The sequence below is a fragment of the Malus sylvestris genome, chromosome 8 (genome assembly GCF_916048215.2).
Source record: "Malus sylvestris chromosome 8, drMalSylv7.2, whole genome shotgun sequence".
NCBI lineage: Eukaryota > Viridiplantae > Streptophyta > Magnoliopsida > Rosales > Rosaceae > Malus > Malus sylvestris.
This window is the reverse complement of record NC_062267.1, coordinates 14,086,648-14,102,963: the sequence shown is the minus strand read 5'-3', so window position 1 is coordinate 14,102,963 and position 16,316 is coordinate 14,086,648.

Genomic DNA, 16,316 nt, shown 5'->3' with positions numbered 1-16,316 from the left:
AAAGATTGGCACCACCTTATCACCACCCATTCGGTTGGCATTGATATCTTTTTTTGCAAGAGAACACTGAGGTCTTCGCCTAGTCATACGAGGACATGCCAAGTATCTCTCCTAATATCATCTATCATCGCTTAAGTATTGACCCCAAGACCAAGCCAATGAGACAGAAGCGAAGATCCTATGACACTGAACGGTAAGAGGCAATGAAGGTAGAAGTTGAAAAACTCAAAGGCATAGGCTTCGTCCGCGAAGTCAATTATCCAACGTGGGTAGCAAATGTTGTCCTTGTTAAGAAGAATTCGACCAAGGAAAGTCTCTTGCTCCAAAAGGTCTTGTGGAGAATGTGTGTCGATTACACCGACCTAAACAAAGGATGCCCGAAGGATAGCTTTCCTCTTCCGCTCATAGACAGATTTATAGACTCTACGACAGGGTGTGAACTCTTGAGCTTCATGGATGCTTACTCAGGATACAACCAAATCCTTATGAACCCTCCGAACCAAGAACACACAGCCTTCACTACTGACAAGGGACTATATTGCTATAAAGTCATGCCCTTCGACCTAAATAATGCAGGAACGACTTATCAGAGACTGGTCAATTCAATGTTCGCCGAACAAATTGGGAAGAGAATGGAAGTTTACGTTGATGATATGTTAGTCAAGAGCAAACATGCTAACCAACACATCATTAAACTATCTGAAACTTTTACGATTCTGAAGAGGTATCGAATGAGGTTGAACCCCAACAAATGTGCCTTCGGCGTAGGCTTTGGCAAATTCTTAGGCTTTATGATAAGCCGACGAGGCATTGAGGCTAATCCCGAGAAGATCAAAGCAATCCTCGACATGAAGGAACTGGTAACTTCAAAAGACATCCAAAGCCTTACTGGCAAGGTGGCAGCCTTAACTAGGTTCATCTCTAAGGCCACCGACAAATGTTCTACTTTCTTCAAAACACTTAAGGGAAGTAAGAAGTACATTACATGGACTGATGAATGTGCTGAGGCATTCAACAACCTCAAGGACTATATGAGTAAAGCCATTTTTCTCTCCAAACCTGAGGTTGGTGACACTCTCATTATCTATATATCGATATCGACTTCAGCAATAAGTTCCGTTCTCATTCGAAATAATGGTAATGTCGAACGACCTGCCTACTATGCTAGCAAGGCCTTACAAGATGCGGAGACACGATACTCCAACATTGAGAAATTAGCTCTAGCATTGGTCATGTTTGCTCGAAAACTTCACCCTTACTTCCAAGCACACTTCATCATCGTGCTAACCAATCATCCTCTTCGATAGATACTCCAAAGTCCTGACACTTCCGGGCGAATGATCAAATGGGCGATAGCATTGGGTGAGTTTGATATCTCCTATCAACCAAAGCCAGCTGAGAAGGGCTAAGAAGTGGCATACTTCATCGCCGATCTCACATATCATGTTGACATTGTTTATACGCCTAAAGAAGTGGTTTCATTACCCTCAGAAGCTCAGAAAATAGAACAAACAGCCCCAACATGGAGTCTATATGTTGATGGCTCATCCAACCAACAGGGTTGTGGAGCAGGACTAGTCCTTACGACCCTTGACAAAGTGGTGATGGAGTATGCTCTTCGTTTCAAATTCAAGGTGTAGAATAATGAGGTCGAATATGAAGCCCTCCTAGCAGGCTTACATTTGGCCAAACACCTTGGGGTTAAACAAATTGATATCTTCAGTGACTCCCAATTGGTGGTTAACCAGGTCACCAACAACTTTGACGCTAAGGATAACTTCATGGCAGCATATTTGGCACAAACACAATTGTTGCTCAAGCACTTCCACTACCAGATCACCCAAATTCCTCAAGTGGTAAACAGTCATGCAGATGCTTTGACTCGTCTTACCTCAGCAGTGGAAGACAAGATTGGGAGAAAAATACAGGTCGAATTATTGGCAGCACCAAGCACCATGGCTGCGGAAGTGTGCAACTAACAACAGAGGGATAGTTGGATTACCCCAATTTATAGATTCCTTGCTCATGGCATCCTTCCAAATAACGAAGTCCAAGCTAAGCAGTTTCGATACAAGGCTACCCGTTACTTGATCATTAATGACCAACTCTACAAGCGGGGTTTTAACCTATCATCCCTAAGATACCTTACGCCCGCAGAGGCGGAAACTATCCTTCAGGAAATACATGAAGGAGTCTACGAAGATCATGCTAGATCTCGATCCCTAGCACAGAAGGCTTTTCACCAAGGATATTACTGGCCAACACTCCACCAAGATGCCATCAGAATATCCCGCTTATGTGATAAGTGTTAACGCTACGCAACTATTCCTCACTCTCCTCCCGAGCTGCTTACTCCTATGATCAGCCCTTGGCCTTTCACCCAATGGGGACTTGATTTAATCGGCCTAATGCTTGCGGGGAAGGGCAAGGTTCACTATGCAATCGTCGCAGTTGACTACGTCATAAAGTAGTCTGAAGTAGAACCCTTGGCAACCATTACTGAGGTAAAAATAAAAGACTTCGTATGGAAGAACATCCTTTGCAGATTCGGCATTCCCAATGCGATAATCACTGACAACGGGCGACAGTTCGACAAAAATAAGTTTAGGATGTTCTACTCTAAGTTCAACATCAACTTATGTTTTGCCTCCGCAGCTCATCCCTAGTCTAATGGACAAGTTGAAGCCATCAACAAAATAATCAAGCGAACTTTGAAAACCAGCTTGGACAAGGATAAAGGTTGTTGGCCAGAATTTGTACCCCAAGTTCCTTGATCATACCGCACTTTGTATCGGACACCAACAGGAGAAACCCCATTCTCACTTGCCTTTGGTACAGAGGCAGTTGTCCCAGTTGAGCTTGAGCAAGCAACGTTCCGAGTCCAGAACTACGTGCAAAGCGAAAATGACAAACAACTTACCCTTAACTTAGATCTAGTCGAGGAACACAGAAACCAGGCTCACTTGAGGAATGTTGCCTACAAGCAGCGCATCTCCAACTGCTATGACTCAAGGGTCAAGCCTCGTTCTTTCAAAGTTGGTGACTAGGTATTGAAGAAAAGATTACTCTGCGACAGAGTCCCGAGTGAAAGAACACTTTGTCCAAACTGGGATAGACCGTTTGAAGTTGTTGGCATCAGTCGCCCTGGCTCCTACAAGCTTAAAAGCTTCGATGGCAAGACCCTTGGCCATCCATGGAACGCTGATCACTTGAAGTACTATTACAAGTAAACTCACATTGTATAAGTGTTAAGCTTCAGCCGTTCGGCATCCTATATAATGAAGATTATTTGGCATGAATGCAATAAAAATGTGATTTAGACAACTCGGTCCTAATGCTCTTACATTCCTAACAATGAAACACTCGGGTTCAAAGCTTCAACATGAATGCTTCCAACATGAAACAAAGTCTAAGTATATGTCAACAAGACTATACAAATAAACAAACAGCTTCACAGTATATTCGTTTAATCATACATTCCAACACATTCATACATAAGCCAACTGTGCTTTGAAAGGGTTCAACATACTTTGTGTCATTCAACACTTGCTATAATGTGCCTAGATACCTTACCCTTATTCTCATAAACCAGGTGATGAAATGTGAAGAAGGAACTCATCTTCATGCCACCAACCAGGTGATGAAATGTACAACCCATACCATTCTTCATGCCACCAACCAAGTGATGAAATGTACAACCCGTACTCTAATATCATTTGGTAACTTGCCACTCATGCCACCAATCAGGTGAAGAAGGAACTCATCTTCATGCCACCAACCAAGTGATGAAATGTACAACCCGTACTCTCCTTTATGCCACCAACCAGGTGATGAAATGTACAACCCGTACTCTAATATCATTTGGCAACTTGCCATTCATGCCACCAACTAGGTGATGAAATGTACAACCCATACACTCCTTCATGCCACCAACCAAGTGATGAAATGTACAACCCGTACTTTAATATCATTTGGCAACTTGCCACTCATGCCACTAACCAGGTGAAGAAGGAACTCATCTTCATGCCACCAACCAGGTGATGAAATGTACAACCCCTTGTTGGAAATGTGCCCTAAAACCAATCATATGATGATACTTTACGGACATTTCACATGTTAAACTAATCTAGTTTAATATCAAGGGCAAATATTATTGTTTGAGTCATCTCATATAAATGTTATATGCTTAAACGATAAGTCCAAGGAATATGTGATTGGGAGAATGCAATCTAAAGAAGTTAGATTCATGAGACCATTCTTTCGTAGACACATCCTAAACGTTCCTGATCATAGGATTGCCAATTGGGCATTGACAGTCCGTTAAGATCAGTACGTACTGTGTCTTCTCTCAGGGAGAGTGACTAGTCTCGAGTCAATGGTGTGTGTGACATCAAGACAAGTACGTAGGTGCTCAATAGAGAATGAGTTCACTGAACACGATCAACGAAGAGTTCTCATATTCATGTCACATGAGAACTCATGGTTGGGATAATGCAAAGTAGTCATTTGACCTGAGGCATCACAGTTGTCTTGTGGTTAAGTCCTTAATCTTTGATTATGTCAAAGTCACCCCATCGGGGTGTCCACGGCATTGTTGGGGTTAAGCCACTTAGTCATGGAGGCAAGTGAATGCGCAACAAGGGATCTCTAACCTTCAAACCGTTTGAGGGAGAATACTCTATGATATGATTAAGAATTTTTGGCCAAAGTATGAATGAGATTTAGGAAAGCGTTCCAAATCACATTCAAGGTAATCATATAAGCACACGAATCACATTGGATAGTAGACATGAATAAATAAACTATCAAACCAAACAATGTGATCAAGAGTATTGTATTAGAGAAAGACCGTATTGCATTTGTAATCCTAAACTGAATAGGTTCTCCACCTCTTCTGATTAGCTTGGGTAACCATGATATGCTGCTAGGTGTCACTCATGGTTTGTGGAAGCCCTAAACATGTGTAATCACTAAAGGGAGAATTGAAAGTAAGTTTCAATTCACAATCGATGTGAAATGGTTTTAATCGCCCACTGCCTCGCTAAAAGGAACCTAATGGATCGTACACCGTGTAAGGTGAAGATTGAAGAAACAATGGAGATGAGTAAGAATAATTAAATGGTTTAATTATTTATGGCAAAGATTAATTAATATGTTAATTAATCAAACGAATAAGTTCGTTAAAGACCTCGGGATAGTTTTTTGGACCTTAAGGCCCAATGGGCTTCGAACGTCAAGCCCATTGACTTAAGTTGTATGACAACTTAATGTCTAAATATTCACAAAGGCCCAAACAACCCAAATACACCCTAAGGCCGGCCATATTGTTAAGGGTAGTGAACTTGGACTTATTTACAAGTTTGCCACTCAAATGAATAAAGGTATAAATATGACTTTATAGCCAAAATTCATTTAGGGTTTGTTTTGGAGAAAATTGGAGAGAACATGTCTCTCCATTTCTCTCTAAAGAGGCCGGCCCCTTGGAGGGTGCATCTAGCAATCCCACTACTCCAAGGTCACTCATTTCTTCTCCAATCTAACCTTGGTGAAGAGACTTAGAGGTTCTCAATTTTGGGAACTTGGAGAAACCTTTTCATCCATCCAAATCCATAGATTTAAGATGCAAGGAATGAAGGCCCTCTCTTTGGGTGATTAGCCTTTGCTTAAGCAAAGAGGAATCTACAAAGGTATAAATCTCAACTCACTTTGTTTTGAGTTGATTAATGGTTCACCAATCTACTAGGCTTTGAATTTCTTGGTTAATGTTTTGTTTTTAAGTGCATGCAAGCATGATTCCGCCTTTAATTGTTAATTGCATGCTTATAGATGTTGCTTAAATGAACATGTTTGCACAAAATCTTCCTTCACCCCTACTCTCATTCATGCCACCAACCAGGTGATGAAATGTACAACCCTTACTCTAATATCATTTAGCAACTTGCCATTCATGCCACCAACCACGTGAAGAAGGAACTCATCCTCGTGCCACCAACCAGGTGATGAAATGTGATGAAAGGTGATGAAGGAACACACCTTCGTACCACCAACCAAGTGATGAAAGCAACTCACCATTCATTCCACCTACCAGAAGATGAGTGATACAACTTGTACATGTGAACTCCTAGCATTCACAAATAATATAAAACCCTCAAGCTTGACAACTCAACTAGGGGAGCACTTATGCCCAACAAGAGTTATAGTCACTAACAAAGTATTATTGCAAGCTAACAATTCTCAAAAGCTTCACACACTCTTGATCAAGACAGTGTAAAGCAAAACCAATTTATTGTGCCAACAAGAGCTTCATCAATGGAGGGCAATCACAATTCTCAAAAGCTTCACACACTCTTAATCAAGACAGTGTGAAGCAAAACCAATTTTTGGTGCCAACAAAAGCTTCATCAAAGGAGTTCAACCAAAATTCTCAAAAGCTTCACACACTCTTGATCAAGAAAGTGTGAAGCAAAACCAATTTATGGTGCCAACAAGAGCTTTATCAATGGAGGGCAACCATAATTCTCAAAAGCTTCACACACTCTTGATCAAGATAGTATGAAGCAAAACCAATTTATGGTGCCAACAAGAACTTCATCAATGGAAGACAACTACAATTCTCAAACCTTTGAAGCAAATTCAATTTATATGGTTCATCCAAACCTTTGACTACTACAAAGTGTGGCTTGCATCACAATCTCTTGCTCAACAGTGTGGAAGCAAAATTTGTATATGTTGTCTCTCCCACATTTTCAAATTTCTAGTTTCCCAAAAAAAAAATTAGAAATTCAACAAAGCTTCATCAATAGAGGACAACTACAAATTCTCAAAAGCTTCACACTATCTTTGGGAAGTGGTATGTTATCTTTGGGAGTGAAAAGGTTCCTGGCCACCACCACAGCGGTCATATCGTTCTTCATCACAGAGTCCCCAACGGTAAGAGGACCAGTAGGGGATAAGAATGATGGGCGCCATATGTTGTCTTGAGAAGGCACGGCTGCCTCTTCACCAAAGTTCAAGTCAAAACGACGGTCGGATGGGCCAGACATTCTCAGAAATGATGAAGGAGAAATGAGGTGCAATAAATCTCTGAAGTCAGGGGAAAATTCCTACAAGCAATAATTCTCTGAATGTACTTCTTGCATACAATTGGTGCCCTTATAAAAGAAAGGGTAACATGGTCGTTGGTTTAAAAATCGAAGAGGCACCATTTTCCACATGCAATAGCAGCTCCTCAGGTTCCACAGATAACTTTGTCAAAGATCTCTGACAAAGTTTAGACACATAAATTTTGAAGATTCAGCTACCCTACCATTACCCACGAGGGTAAAGGAACAACACCACTGCTTGATAACTGGAAAGTCCATGTGTGTGTCAACCTCCGTGCTCTGTGGCAAGGCAGACTGGCAAAAATCCCCAACCTTTACTCACATCGAGAAAACACTCCCAACCGGATTACTTGCTCAAAAATCGAAGAGCCACCGTTCCCCGAATCTCGAGAATCAGACTCCTAACAGGATTATTTGCTCAAAAATCGAAGAGGCACCGCCCTCCGAATCTCTAGAGCCAGACTCCTAACAAGATTACTTGCTCAAAAATTGAAGAGGCACATCTCTCCGAATCTTGTGAGCCATACTCCCAACAGGATTACTTGCTCAAAAATCGAAGAGGCACCAATCTATGAATCTCAAGAGCCAGACTCCCAACATGGTTGCTTTCTCAAAAATTGAAGAGGCATCGTTCTTCGAATCTCGAGAGCCAGATCCTCGACAGGATTGCTTGTTCAAAAACCAAAGAGGCACCGCTCTCCGAACTTCGAGAGCTAGATTTCCTTGGATAAAGCTTGTCTGCAATCTTCACACGCAACATCAGCTTTCTAGATACCACATACCACTTTTTCAAAGTGCTCTGACAAAGTTAAAACATGTGAATCTTACAGCTCCCACTACATTGCTATGACCGAGAAGGGTAAAGGAACAGCGTTACCACTCGATGTTGGGACAATTCCTATATATGTCGACCTTCATCTTCCACAGCCAGGCAGACCTGCAAATAAAAAAAAATGTTCAACTTTTCTTCACATCCGAGAGGGCACTCTCAGCAGAGTCTTTCGAAATACTCAACTTTTTTTCCTCCCGATAATACCTCTGCAAACAAGCCACACCAGAGCAAGAGTATCTCATATTATCAGGGTTAAAAGCAAGAGTATCTCATATCATGCTTTTTCCTTGTCTTTTCCTTTGGCCTTGTTCTTACCTGCATGACAAGGAGAAAGAAAGCAATCAATCAGCACTTGGAATCAAGCTTCTAGTTAGGAACTGACTGCCTGAAACCCCTTGCCTGACTATTTACCTGGCATTGCTCTCGAGTACTCATCTTCAACATCTTATGCTTCCAGAAAAGATACCACATCTGCCTGAGGAACATATAAGGCATGTGAGAAGGATACAAGGAAACATGTGGAGACAAGCATAACAGAACACGTGTCGATACATCCAATACTTTGTCAACAACAAAAGTATCCTATATCATCAGGGTCGAACGTACTCTAGATTTGATGGACTTATTTTGACCCTCAAATTCTTGAGTCGGCCTTATACTCTGGAGGAAACCAGAAAACCCTCCAGCTCAGTTCAAGAATAAGCCTGTGGAAAGTTACTTCTTCAAAAGCAAAAGTATCTCATATCATCTCTTCTCCATTTGCTTCTCCTTATCTTTGTTGCTGTTTACGACACAAGGAGAATGAAAACAATCAACCGGAAGCCGAAGTCGAACCTCCGATCCAGGTTGCTTACTTGGAAGTCTGATTGTTTTCCTTGTATGTTACCTCATTCGGCAAATCTCCTAGCGACTTGGGAGACTCCTACTATAGGGTTTGTATTGCACTTGACCAAGCCCGAAACTATAAGTAAGCTTCAAGTGAAATTGATACATTACCTTGTGCATCTTCATCGGTTAAAGATACCACCCTTGGATGGAAGAAAAGTATTTCCAGATAAGATGCCACATCTACATATGAGACAGATAAGTCAAGTGAAAATGATACCACACTTCGGTACTTAGAAGTTTCGTGATTACTCAATAGCTTAGATCTTGCAAGTCCCCAATCGAGGAGCTTCCCTCATTGAAGTTGTTTGATCCTTTTAGTTCCTTTGAGTTGTTATTTCTCTGGCGACTTTCTGATTTCTTCTGCGATCTTCAAGAATTAGGGTTTATGTGGTTCTACGACTGACCACCCTTCGTCTTCTTCATCAGTTTCTTTGCTGCACACCAGATGTTTGTTTGATTGCTCCAGTCAAGAATTCTTTTTCTTCTACAAAAATGGTAACTGCATCGCAACTTTAGATTTTACAGTCTTTAATTACTGCTTTAATTTCTTCTGTTTCTTCATATGTGAATGTGAAATTGGATGAAGCAAATTACTTGAATTGACATTTTCAAATGGAATTATTGTTGGAAGGATATGGAATTATGGGCTTTGTTAATGGCTCAAACCCATGTCTTACTCGTTTTCACCATCTGTTTCTGCGAATTCTAATGTCAAATCTGATAATTCTCCGTGCAATCTTGAAACTGATGAGTATAAAGTGTGGAAAATGTATGATAGGGTTATTATGCAATTGATTACTAGTACTTTGTCCCTTATTGCTGTTTCGTGTGTAATTGGTAGTTCTTGTTCTAAAGATTTGTGGACAAGGTTGAAGGAACATTTCTCGACTGTATCCAAGACTAGTGTGTTTCAGTTGAAGTCTGATTCACAGAACATCAAGAAAGGTACTAGCATTGTATCACAGTACCTTCAGAAAATTAAAGAATCAAGAGACTACTTATCTGTTGTAGGAGTGAAATTTAAGGATGAAGATATTGTTATCTTAGCACTCAATGGCTTACAATCTAAGTATAACACTTTCAGATGCGTAATTCGAGGACGAGAAAATGTTATTTCTCTCAAAGAGTTTCGAGCATAATTGCTTGCTGATGAGGCTATTCTTGAAACTAATTTTACTATACCATTCATGTCTGCTATGTTGGTTGATGCCAATGATAAAGGTCCTTCTTTTCAAGCAAGTTCATCTTAGGGCACCAACTATCAAGGCAACAATTATCAGGGTAATCATTACCATGGTACACTTATCAAGGGAATAATTCTGGCAGCTATCAAGGGACTAATTCTAGGAATTACCAAGGGAACAATTCTGGTTAATCCAGCTATGCTTTCAAGCTTTATAATAATAACAAAAACAAAGGAAAGGGCAAGCTTTATCAGGGTAATAAGTACGCCTACTCTAGACCAAATATGCCTACTCAAACTCATGTTTTGTCGGTTCCTACTCCTGGTCTTCATGGTCAATTTCCTATGCCTGCATATGGTGGATATCCTGGCCCTTATCTTTCATGTCAGTTATGCCATCAATATGGTCATAATGCTCCATATTGCAATAATGTCCCTCGAGATAAACCTAAGTGTTTCATTTGTGGCAAATCAAATCATACTACTTAGTACTGTTTTCACAAAGACAAAGTACCTCAGTTTCAACCATAGTTTCAGTAGCAATTCCCAATGCATGTTGGTCAATCATCCTCTCAATATCCTATGCAAGCAATGAACACTGTTCTTTCTCAGTCTTCACAGAGTGTTCCTAGCATATCCTCTCATCACTCTAATACTTAAGTGTGGTTGACTGACTCGGGTGCCAATAATCATATGACATCTGAGTTTGGTAATCTCTCTTTGGCCACTCTTTATCCTTCGAATGAGATGGTACATACTGCAAATGGTGAAGGTCTGAACATTTCTCACATTGGTAACACTGTTATAAGAACTCCATTGCAACCACTTAAACTCAATTCAGTTCTATATGTTCCCAAGTTATCTCAAAATCTATTATCTGTTCATATAATCTGTTTAGATAATAATTGTTGACTGATCTTTGATGCTTTCAATTTCTGGATTCAGGACAATGCCATAGGGAGGATGCTATACAAAGGAGTGTGCAGTAATGGTCTCTACCCAATTAAATCCTTATCTACTGTCAACTCATTTCAACTTCAACCCTCAGCTTTGCTTGGTCAGCTAGTTAACTCTACTATTTGGCATAGCCGACTAGGTCATCCATCAAATCCTATTGTTTATTTAATACATAAAAAAGAAAATATACCCTGTAGTCATGACAATTTACCTGTGATGTGTCAAAGCTGCTTAGAAGGCAAGTTTTGTAAACTGCCATTCTAGAAGTGTCAATAAAGCTACAAAACCTTTTGATGTACTGCATAATGATATATGGGGACCAGCACCTTGTGTTTCGTTAGATGGTTTTAAATACTATGTCACTTTCATTGATGAGTGTACACAATACTGTTAGATCTTTCCATTAATGAATAAATCAGATATTTTTTATATCTTTTGTGCTTTTCATTCTTTTATACTTACTCAATTTTCTGCATCACTTAAAACATTACAAAGTGATGGGGGTGGGGAATATGTGAGCAATAGGTTTCAATCCTTTCTCAAAATCAAGGGTATTATACATCAAAATTTCATGTCCCTACGCCCCTGAACAGAATGGATTAGCATAACGAAAACATAGGCACCTTGTTGAAACCACAGTAACTTTGTTGCAATCATCTCAATTACCATCTCAATTCTGGTCATTTGCTATTCAAACTACAAATTATTTGATTAATAATATGTCATCCCCTGTGTTATAGAACCAATCTCTTTTTGAAATTCTATTTGATGCAATTCCTTTGATATCTCACTTAAATATCTTTGGATATGCATGTTTTCCTTTACTTAAACCCTACAACAGTTCCAAATTGCAACCTAAAACCACGAAATGTGTCTTCTTAGGCTATGCATCCAAGTATAAGGGTTATATATACTATGCAGTCACAAATCACAAGTTTTATATATCAAGACATGTGATGTTCAATGAAGAGTTTCCATATATATATATATATATATATATATATATATATATCTTTATTGATAGCAGCTAAACAAACTGATATGACACATACACAATCTTCCATTTCTTTACCTTAGCCATTTGTTAATTTTGACAATGAACTTGTTTCCTCAATACCAAGTACCCCTGTCTCTACACATCAAGAGTTTCCCATACTTTTACTTGCTGAAATTGGTTCTCCTTCTCCTACATCACCTATCCCAAACTCTAATCCTTTAAACCTTGCCTCAGATCCATTTCCTTCTCCTCCAAATGTCTCTAATGATGCACACTTATCTTCCCACATCCTTATAGACCTTAACTTTAGACCTGAAAGTCTTCAATTAATTTCTTCAGTACCATCCTTGAATTTGCACCCAATGCAAACAAGGAGTAAGAGTGGCATTGTTAAGAAGAAGATCCTCCTCACTACTGTGGAAGACTCTAGAGGTATTGATTTGAATCTTACTAAACCATCCACTTATAAGTTACACTTAAGGTTCCTGTTTGGATGAATGCTATGAAGGAAGAATTAAGTGCTTTATCTAAACAAGGAACATGCAGTTTAGTGCCTGTACCAGCACACAAGAACTTGGTTGGTTGAAAATGGATTTTTAAGATAAAGAAGCATGCAGATGGATCTATAGCTAGACATAAAGCTAGACATGTGGCACAAGGTTTTAGTCAAGAACCTGGCTTGGATTATGGAGAAACTTTCAACCCAGTGGTGAAACCAGCAATAATGAGACTCATTCTGTCCTTAGCTGCTGAGTTTGATTGGCCTTTAAGGCATGTAAAAAAATGCCTTTTTACATGACATTCTTCAAGAGGAAGTTTATATGGCAAAATGCCTTTTTACATGACATTCTTCAAGAGGAAGTTTATATGGCCCAACCTCCAGGATTCCTTGATCCAAATCATCCTGAAATGGTTTGTAAACTACACAAATCCTTGTATGGTCTTAAGCAAGCTCCTCGAGCTTGGAATGAGAGATTTACTGCTTTCTTTCCATCTATAGGGTTCAAAGATACATACTCTAACTCCTCATTATTTGTCAAGACAGCAGGTTCTAATATTGTGATATTGCTCCTATATATGGATGATATTATCATCACAAGCAGCAGTCCTGATGCTATTCAACAAGTTATTGACTCTCTCACTTCTAAATTTGATCTCAATGACCTTGGTGATTTGCATTACTTTCTAGGAATTCAGATTGCAAGGACTTCTCATGGTTTTTTTCTTATCTTAAACAAAATACATACAGGATTTGTTGCAGAAAACTGAGATGCTTGATTCAAAGTCATGTGATACTCCATGTCTACCACATAACAGGTTGCTTAAGAATGATGGAGAATTATACAACAATCCAACTTTATACAGAAGTGTGATAGGTGCTCTTCAGTATCTCACTTTTACACGACCTGATATTGCATTTTTTGTGCATTAGGTGTGTCAATTCATGCAAGAACCCATGATCTTTCATTTTATTGCAATCAAGCGTATCTTACGATACTTAAAAGGGACAATGAAGGTTGGTATGTCTTACTCTAAGGGTGATTTGAATCTTGCTGCATATAGTGATGCATATTGGGCTGGGGATCCGAATGATAGACGTTCTACCACTGGCTTTGTGGTCTTTCTGGGATCAAATCCAATATCCTGGAGTTCAAAGAAACAACAAACTGTCTCCAGATCATCAACAGAAGCCGAGTACATGGCATTGTCCACAACTGCTGCAAAATTGGATTGGATCCAACAACTACTATCTTTTTTGTAAGTTCCCATATCAGTTTCTCCCACATTGTTTTGTGACAATCTTTCTACCATTGCATTGTCTCTCAATCCAGTGTAACATCAGCGAACAAAACACATAGAAGTGGATGTTCACTTTGTTCGAGAAAGAATTGCTAAGAAGAAGCTCCTTGTGCAGTTTGTGAATTCTAGGGAACAATATGCTAATATTCTAACAAAGGGCTTAAGTGCTCCTTTGTTTTGTACACATTGTTTTAATCTCATGTTAGGTTTATCCAAACATGACATTGAGGGGGGATGTTAGAATATATGAAATGAATAGAATGAATGGTTGAGATGTTGACACTTGTAATAAGATTACATGTTCTGTTGCATAGTTTGTTAAGATTGTGAGAGGAACTATAAATACTCCTACATGTAATAACTTTCTCATTAAGTAATATACGAAGATTAAATACAATTTTTCCCTCTCTTTTCTCTATGTATCTTCTTCTACAAGTTGTCTTCTTTGTGAGATCTTATCTGTTTAACATGCTTAACAGTTTGGTACGCCGTATAACTCACCGGATAGAACTAATAATACGAACCCAAGTGTTTGGTGTTTGTTTTTTTGTATTAAATAGTCACCAAATTAAATAATCCAGCCCCACCTATTTTATACGGTAAATACCCGATTACTGTTCACTCCAACAATGCGGTATTGTTTGGTCGACTCTCGCTCTCTCCGTCCTCGCATCGCGCTCCCTTTGTCTCTCGCGTGCTCTCTCATTTGAAATAATCAGTACAATTTGAGCTGCCAAACGAGGCCTAAGATTGCTTCAACAACTCCAGCTCCCCTTGCTTCTTGCTGTTGGATTTGGGGATGGACCAAACATGCTCAATAACAATCTCTTCGTCTCTCTTAACTTTGTATTGCCCCATTAGACCCTTCGGCTGGCCATCATAAGAGCACTTTTTCTCCCAAGCACCAGCTATAAAATTCAGTAGCTCCAGGAATCTCCAGATCCATATCATATGGGAGGTCACCGGGAGCATAATTCAGCTCCGAAGAGGTTGCCACTTCTTCGTCATAAGCATCTCTAATGTGGCGACATAGTCGCCCCAAAACTTTAGTTGACTTATACGTCTGGTGTTCCACTTTCCCCATGAAATCTGGTTACATCTTTGGCTTTAGATGTGCTGGCAAGGCAAGAGTCTTTCCAGTTTTCGGAAAATCGACCGCAAATGCTGCACACTCAGCTAGTTAAAGGTAGTTCTCACCCATGGCCCCATAATCACTATGGTCAGCATGAACCACATGTGAATTGCATATAACCCCTAGGTTCTCATTCACCATGTTTTTCACAACGAAATTTATAATATGCTGTGGTATAAACATAATGACAGTAAGAAATATCCATGAAAAACTTTGGGACCGAAATAAAATAGTGTAAAATCGAACAAAAGAATACAATTTATTTATATAACCTTTATATAAACTTTTAGGCAATACGTCATAATTCTGCACATTTTATTTATATAACCTTTATATGAACGGATTAAGTAACAGAATAGTTATCTTGTGGAAAAAAAAAAATGAAATCCATTTTCCAGTAAACTTCACATTGACAACTCAAGTTGCTAGAATACAAAACAATTGTAAATGCATTTCATGTTGCTAGAGATATTGTATGAGTATGCAAATATAAAATTTTGGAGTCCACATCATACCATCTTCAACTAGGAACAACGGTAAACTAAAGAAGCTCATGACCAGCATCCTTAATAGTACAACCATAACAAGTGGTGGAGCCAGGAATTCTTGTGAGGAGGAGCCTTGCAAAGTGTAAAAGAAAAAAGGGTAGTATCTATAAAATCACTAACCAAAATATTGTAATATGTATCCAATGTAATCATATTTATCCTCGACAAGTTTTCACATTTTGAAACAATAGCATGATAATCCTGTTATATATACTATTGAAAGAATTATTAAACTCAACAGGGAGAATCAAGAAAAAAAAAATTAAAAATCCTAACACTAAAGTAAGAGGTAGAATAGAGTAGAAACGGATAAAAATTATAGGCAATAGTAGAGATTTACAAATCTTATTGTTCTTATTCAATAAATTTGTAATTTTTTTTTAAAGTTGAATGAATTTGGAATTTGGAATGAAAAAAAATATGAAATTAGAAATTTCGAGAATGAGATAGGAATAGCTCTCGAATCTCTGCATTGTACCGTGAAGCAAATCAGATTAGAGTGTGAGGCAAATTTTTTATTTTTATAAGTAAAAGGAAATGATGGGTTTGATTTTTAAGGTTTGATTTGTGATAAAGGACCATAACAAGAGATAATGATTCCATTTATTGAAAATATGAGTATGCCCCTTTGAATTTAATTTTCATTAACGAAAACCTACAATTGTAAAATTTTCTAATAAAAACCCAATGACTAGGCTCCAACTAAGCAATATCCATAACTAAGTATGACTTGGCAAAATTGGTATTTTTGGATGTCTAAATTACCCGTAATATCATTGACTTTGGGGTCTATTACTTGTTATCTACATTTATTTTATATTATTTCATTCAATTACCCGTCTAAATAATATTTTTCCTTGTTCACTAATAAATTGA